Source organism: Choloepus didactylus, chromosome 4 (assembly GCF_015220235.1).
Source record: "Choloepus didactylus isolate mChoDid1 chromosome 4, mChoDid1.pri, whole genome shotgun sequence".
Taxonomy (NCBI): domain Eukaryota; kingdom Metazoa; phylum Chordata; class Mammalia; order Pilosa; family Megalonychidae; genus Choloepus; species Choloepus didactylus.
In genome coordinates, this window is record NC_051310.1 from 145,833,412 (window position 1) to 145,841,151 (window position 7,740).

A 7,740-nucleotide genomic window follows, 5' to 3' on the forward strand; every position below is an offset into this window, starting at 1 on the left:
TAAACAATTTACACCCAGGCCCCATGGGTTCATATGGTTCTTAAATGTTATCTTCCTCTTTAAGCCAGGCTTTTATCATTAGGCATGAATGCCATTTAAAAGGGATAAAAGATTGCTATAAACTGAAAGTTTTCAAGAGCAAATAAATGCTAGCTTACAATTTCAGAGTCAAAGAATATTAAAGTTAAATTAAAAATAGACAATTAACCTAATACATTTTGAATCTGGACTAATTGTTTGAAATTCAAAAGGACCCCAGGATATTTTTCACTTGAAACACAGAAATAAAAAATTCATACTAAACAGGCAGAGTTTGCCCTCGAGGTTGAAAACATTAATCATTATGCATCTAACTGTTAACTGTAAAAAAATCATTTTTTTTTCTTATTTAAAGGGAATTATTTAGTGAATGTTTTTAACGTCTCCGCTTTCTCAAGCAGAGGTGGGCAGAGGCAACAGGGTGTCAGATTCTGGGCTCTTCTGCTCCTTTACTGCTGCCTTCTCCACAAGGAGCCACCTTCCAGGGAGCTGCTGGCCCAAAGAAGAAGCACAAAGCTCAGAGTCTCCTAGGAATGTAATTGAAATTAGTTACTAATTCAGGAAGTGATTGGAGTTTAACAGTCTTCCTAAGAAGAAGGTACATTTAACCCAAGTAAACAGGAACTGAGGTGAATCAGTAGAGATGAGTTTTCATAGAACTCCAAAATCTCTGTGACTCTTTCCGCAGTATTCAAAAGACCACTAAGCTAGAAGCAACAGCTTTAGAAAAAAAAAAAAAAAAAAAGAAATGTGTCTCTTCACAGGAGAGGCTGGAGTATTTAATAACAGGAAGGAAGTAAAATAAACCAAATATACTTTAGAGCCTATTTATGTAGCTTTCTCATGTTAGCTGACCAGCCTTTACAGTTATGTCTGGGCTCTCCAGTACTATAATTTCCTTAGGTGGGATCCGAGATAGCTTTCCTGATATAAAACTATAGTAATGTTTGAGTAAAACAAAAGAATTGTTCATCATCTCAGAATTTGGGGTTAAAATTTGGCTCACCTAGACAAAGGATATCCAGATTCTCTTTTAAACTTTCTGTTTCTGGACAACATCCTTCTCCTATAGTGCTGTGAATGATATCCTTTTCCTGTAGAGGTATATAGAAAAATTCCCATTTTTAGTTAGTGGATCTTATGGATTTTTTTGTTTGCCTTAAAAACTGTAATACAAAAATTTACTGTAAGTGCTTGAGTATATATCAAAGCAAAATTTTAAGGTGAGTCTTCTTTCATTCTCTGCCTAAATATTAACCATGGAGTTTTCTATAAAATCTAAGAAATTTTACAAGGGCTTAAAGCCACCACCATCCATCCATCTACAGTGAAAATAGAAAATAATGCAGGAATTTTTATGTATAATTATTATAAAGACTATATTTCACACTAGTAATGATGTCTCAATATAACATTACCCAAAATTCTGGACAGATGCTCCCTAATGGATTTAATGCTCATCATATCTTTGTCTAGTGAAAAGTCTGGTACACAGTATATAAGAATAATAGGAGATGGGATCAGAGAAATAATCAGAGACCAGATCATTTAAGGAATGTTGCTCTTCATCTTTGCTGTGTCATGGGCCCTTGGAGAGTCTAGTGAAGCCAGGGAACCTCTTCCCAGAAATATGTCTCAATATATAAAATAATATACATAGGATTAACAAAGAAACCAATTATACTGCAAAATATTTTAAAAATAAATTAGTGTTATATAATATAGGTGCTTTATTAGTGTATTATATAACAAAATCTATAGCATGTTTTTGATAACCACCATACTTTTAGGTAATAATAAGCAAAACTGATATTTTAAGATACAAGCAGCAATTTAATTTTACTGCAATATGAATATAGCTGTAATTTTATTAATGGCAAAGTTACAGGCATTGGGAAAGACAGAGCCTCAGGGAGGTGAGTGCATTTTGAGCACTGTTTTTCTCCTGTGAGCATTTGTTAATTCAAGAAGGGGAGGCCTCCCAAATCTAGGGGACCAGTATCAGAGTCCAAGGGCCTTCAAGGAGAGGGTCTCTCTGAACTCCCCCTGCTTCGGGTTAGGATCTTAAAGAGCTGTACTCTAAGGGCAAGGGTAAGCCAGAAGTAGATAAGGGCTGCAGGCCATCTTTAACTATTTCAATGCCAGAAACTGGATTAACTTTCATAAATGCAAATTCATCCAGAATATATTCCAGGCACCTGAAAGAGGCAAAAAAAAAAAAAGCTTATCAAGAAGAAGACATCATCCTAGACCCATATGACTTTAATAAACAATTTTTTCATATATAACATTCAGCACACAATAAAAAATAACCAGGGATAACAAACAGAACAAAAAAAGACAGTAAAAACAGAAAATAGAAACATACTTATGAGCACTCACTATAGATTCTGCAGATATGTTTGATAATACGGCATTATCAGACATCGACTTTAAAATAACTACACTTATTCTGTTCAATTAGAGATAAGATTTAAGAATTTTATTATGAAATAAAAACTATTATAAGGAACCAAATGGAAATTTGAAAACTAAAATAATAAAAAGTAAGGACTCACTATATATATTTAACTATAGATCAGACAAAGCTGGAAAAAGATTTAGTAAATTGGAAAATAGGTTAAAAGATTACTCAGAACAAGACACAAAGAGATGAAAGACTGGAAAATACAAACATGGAAGGAAAGATACATAGATGATCAGTTAAAAGTTTAAAATACATAGTCAAAAGTCTCAGAAAGAGAAAAAAGAGAGTTGAGGCAGGGCAACATTTGAAGACACAAGAGCTGAGAATATTTTAAAACTGATGAAAGCCGTGGATTCAAGAAGCCCCATGAATCCTATGGAAAATAAATACAAAGAAAGTCTCCCTAAGATATATAGTAGTAAAGCCACTAAAAAGATGCAGATAATATCTTAAAAGTGGCCATAAAAAAGACAAATTACATGCATTAATAACAAACAGAGCTGATTTCTCAACAGAAACAATGGAAGCCAGAAGATGCTGCAACAATGTCTTTAAGGTGCATTAAAAAAAGGTACTGTCAACCTAGAACCCAAGTTTTATAGAATTTTTCTAGAATAAAAATCTTTTCTGGAATAAAACCTAAATAAAAATATTTTCAGACAAACTGAAAGAATATGTCACCAGCAGATGTACACTAAAGAAATACTGTAGCATTTTCTTAATATAAGAGAAAATAATCTCAGATGGAAAGCTAGAAACATAAGAAAGAGTGAAAAGCAGCAAGGCAGGTAAATATTAGAGTAAATATTAATGAACATTGCATAATACAGTAATACAACAATAATAGCTAAGTTACATATATTGTATACATATTTGCACTAAAAGAAGGAGGGGATAAATGAAACTAAAATTTATTAGATTTTCATTGTTAGATCTAATACAAATATTAGAAATTTGTAAGTTAAGGATGCCTCCTGTAATCTCTAGTGTAATCATCAAAAGGACAATAAATAGTATAGAACTTTGAAACCAACAAAGAGAAAACTAAAATTATGAAAAACAATTACTCCAAAAGAAAACAAGCAAGAGGAAAAAAAGGAACAGAACTAGTGGCACAATTAGAAACCATATAGAATATGTGCTCTGATCTCAATGCAAATAAGCTAGAAATCATTAAAAAGATAACAAGAAAATCTCTGTATATTTGAAAATTCAGTGATATACTTCTAAATCACTCATGGATCAAAGAAAAAATAAAAATAGAAATTGGAAAATATTTTGAACTAATTGATAATGAAAATATGACCTATCAATACTGGTGGAAAGTTGCTGAAGCCATCTGTAAAGGGAATGTATAGATTTAAATGTATATTTTAGAAAATATTCTAATTTAAGTCTAAATTGATGCACCTACTTTGGAAAACAAGTGGGCATTATCTTCTGAAGTTGAGCCTATATATACCCTATCTTTCAGCAATCCCTCTCATAGATGCACATCCCCACCAAAAATACATGCACATGTGCACCAAGACATGTAAAAGGTTATTCACGGCAGCATGCTTTCAAAGAGCTCCAAACTGAAAACAACCCAAATATCCATCCATTCAGCTAACTACTGTACCGTTTCTCCAACATGGTTGGATCTCGTAAAGAAGCCAGGTACAAAAGAATGCATAGGGTATGATTCAATCTACATAATGTTTAAAAAGCAGATAAAACTAAACTTCAACTTACTATAAAGCCACAGTAGTCAAAACAGCATGCTACTGGCACAAAGATAGACATATTGATTGATGGAATCTAATTGAGAATTCAGAGACAGACCCCCTGCACTGATCTTTAATAAGGCCCCCAAAACCACAAAATTGGAACATACAGTCTCTTCAACAAATGGGGCTGGGAGATCTGGATATCCATTTCCAAAAGAATGAAAGAGGACCCCTTCCTCACTCCCTACACAAAGTGGATTAAAGACCTCAATATAAGAGACAGCACCATAAAACTCCTAGAAGATAATATAGGGAATCATCTTTAAGACCTTGTATCAGAAGTTTGCTTCTTAGACCTTACACCCAAAGCACAAGTAATGAAAGAAAAAAGAGATAAATGGGTACTCCTCAAAATTAAAAGCTTCTGTACCTGAAAGGAATTTGTCAAAAAAGTGAAGAGGCAGCCAACTCAATGGGAAAAAATATTTGGAAACCATGTATCTGGCAAGACTGATTTCTTGCATATATAAAGAAATCCTACAACTCAATGACAATAGTACAAATGGCCCAATTATAAAATGGGCAAAAGATATGAAAAGACATTTCACTGAAGAGGAAATACAAATGGCTAAAAAAACACGTAAAAAAATGTTCATCTTCACTAGCTATTAGGGAGACGCAAATTAAGACCACAATGAGATATCATCTCACACAATTAGAATGACTGCCATTAAACAAACAGGAAACTACAAATGCTTGAGAGGATGTGGAGAAATTGGAACTCTTATTCATTGTTGGTGGGACTGTATAATGGTACAACCACTCTGGACGGCAGTCTGGCAGTTCTTTAGAAAACTAGATATTGAGTTACTATTCGATCCAGCAATTTCACTTCTCGGTATATACCCAGAAGATCTGAAAGCAGTGACACAAACAGATATTTGCACACTGATGTTCATAGCAGCATTATTCACAATTGCCAAGAAATGGAAACAATCCAAATGTCCTTCAATAGATGAGTGGATAAACAAAATGTGGTATATACACTATGGAATACTATGCAGCAGTAAGAAGGAACGAGGTTGTGAAACATATGACAACATGGATGAAACTTGAAGACATAAGGCTGAGTGAAATAAGCCAGACACAACTCTCTGAAAAATGTAAAATAAACATTTTATATTGTGGAATGTAGGGGACCTAGAGATGGACAGCAACTAGTGAAGGGAGAATGACAATCTAATAAAGCACTGATAAGCTATTCAAGGTAATCTCAATGTTATGGGAATGTTCAAGAATGATTACGGTCTGAAAATTTTCTTGCGTATGGTAAGAACACGTTGGAAGCAATGTAGTTATTTTAGATTATTTGTTTTTCTTATTCCTTTGTTTTGTTTTGTTTGTATTGGATTTTTTAAAAATTATTTGATAAAGTAAAAAAAAGCTATTGCATTTAAAAATAATAGCTTCAATGCAGTTATTTTAGGTTGTTTTTCTTATGCCTTTGGTTATGGTTTGTTAATTTTCTTGGGGTATGGTAGGAACATATTGGTAGCAAAGTAGTTATTTTAGGTTACTCGTTTTTCTTAATTTTTTGTTTTGTTTGAAATGTGGTTTTTTGTTGTTCATTTGTTTTTAATTTTTTGATAAATAAAATTAAAAAAAACCTAAACTTTGAGTTTAAGGATGTAGGCTCAGGTGGTAAAACTATAGAGACAAGCTAGAAAGTGAGGGCAGTGGTTTCTTTGGGGTGGGAGGGCCACTTCTTGACCTGAGGGGTGACCACCTGGCTACTTCCTTTGTGGTAAATCATTGAACTGTACATTTTTGCTTCATGATTTTTTCCATATATATGTTACATTTTAAAGAGGTTAAAACAAAATTTAAAACTTTTTAAATTACTCTAAAAAGAAAAAGAAAAAATAAGTTAATTTGTACCAAATTTGGGACATTATTATTTAGTCTTTGTTTTTCTTGTTGTTGCCGTTTGCTTGCCCACATTCCTTTTTATATATAAACTCGAAAATTATAATATTGGCCAGCTCACAAACAACTGGTTGGCATTTCTCAATACAAGACTTTAAAGAATTTCTAATAAATGCAACTGCATTTAAGTTTGGCCTGCATCTTTTGGTAAACATGGAGCAGAGTGTTTCTTGTAAGCAGAAAATCTGAATAGTAGGGTTAATATCTATATCATACACATATTGCACATTTTAAAAATACTAGTATCCATTTAAAAATAATTTTATACAAATAATACTGAGCTGAGCATAACTGTGATTCAAAAAGCAAAAATTGCCTTGAGTACCTTTCGGATCATCATAATGAGCATCAATTATCATTGAACTGCTGATGTGCAGAAGGGCCAGTAAACATAAGTCTTGGGTAATAGGATTTCAGATAAGAGCATTTCTAGTTAGTGTCCTGAAGGGCAATTTTAGTATCTCCTTACCTGGAAATTTGGGGTTTCATTTAGAAAAACTTCAAAATACATTTTGCATTGAGTCTAGTGAAAAAATAATTGCCTTTCCTGCCAGGATATTCAGGTTATTCATCTCTTTTCTCTGCCATTATAGTAATCTGTCCCAAACTGTGCTGTGAAACTTTATTAGTGTGCATGTGTGTGTGTGTGTGTGTGTGTGTGTGTGTGTGTACATATATCTATGGATGGTTTTGATACACATCCATATAGATCTTTAGAGTCTGCAACTGTTTTCTGTCTTTCTCGAAGACCCTCCAAGGTTTCGTTTTAGAGGGCATATGAGCCAAAAGATAATGAATGACATAATATAAACAATATAGTCTACATAATAGTTATCACACGGCTCCAAATTTGAAGATAGAGCTACTGTGTATCTAAGACATCACAGTCCTAATATTAAAGAGTTAAAGGTAATGCAAATTACTCTAGGGATGAAACTGCCTATTATAACCTTAGTTGCTAGTTTTATACAAACTCTGAAAGCTGTCTAGGATTTCTAATTTCTGTGCTCTATTTGAAATGCAAAAGGCTTTTTATGTTTCTCTTTACACTTGATTTCAAAAGCAAAGGATTTAAACAATTAATACAGTTTAATCTTTAAAATTCTCTCTCCAATGACAGCATGTAACCCTCCCAGCACACACACACACACACACACACACACACACACAGTATATCATGAAAAAAATTTACTCCCAACCCAACTTACCACATGTTTATTATCACAGCTAAAGTTTACCCAGGATTTTCAGCCATCTTGTAAAATTTCAGTGACAGTAAAAATAAGTAAAGAAGTTCAAATGCAGAGGGAATTGACTCATAAAGAGCCCTGCCTCAGAGAACAATAGTAAATGATGTCTGTCCAAGTTCAGAGACTAAGAAAAGTTTGAGCTAAGTCCAGATGATTTAAATTTTTTTCATGGAGAGAAAAGTGAATTTCCTCTACCTGCAATGTTCCATTCCTATAACTAAGTTTGACATGGCTGTAGTTTAAATACAATAGAAACAAAGAGAGGAAGTTATGCTTGGTGTCCTTTACA

General features: G+C 33.3%; 1 long non-coding RNA gene across 1 annotated transcript; it reads right to left on the reverse strand.

Moving 5' to 3' along the window:
- Positions 1-516: 516 nt before the first annotated feature.
- On the reverse strand, positions 517-7,530 carry LOC119531015. Its single transcript, XR_005216163.1, has 3 exons — positions 7,410-7,530; positions 1,046-1,133; positions 517-566 (listed from the first exon to the last, which is right to left on the reverse strand). It is a non-coding gene; the product is annotated as an uncharacterized LOC119531015 (long non-coding RNA).
- Positions 7,531-7,740: the final 210 nt, after the last annotated feature.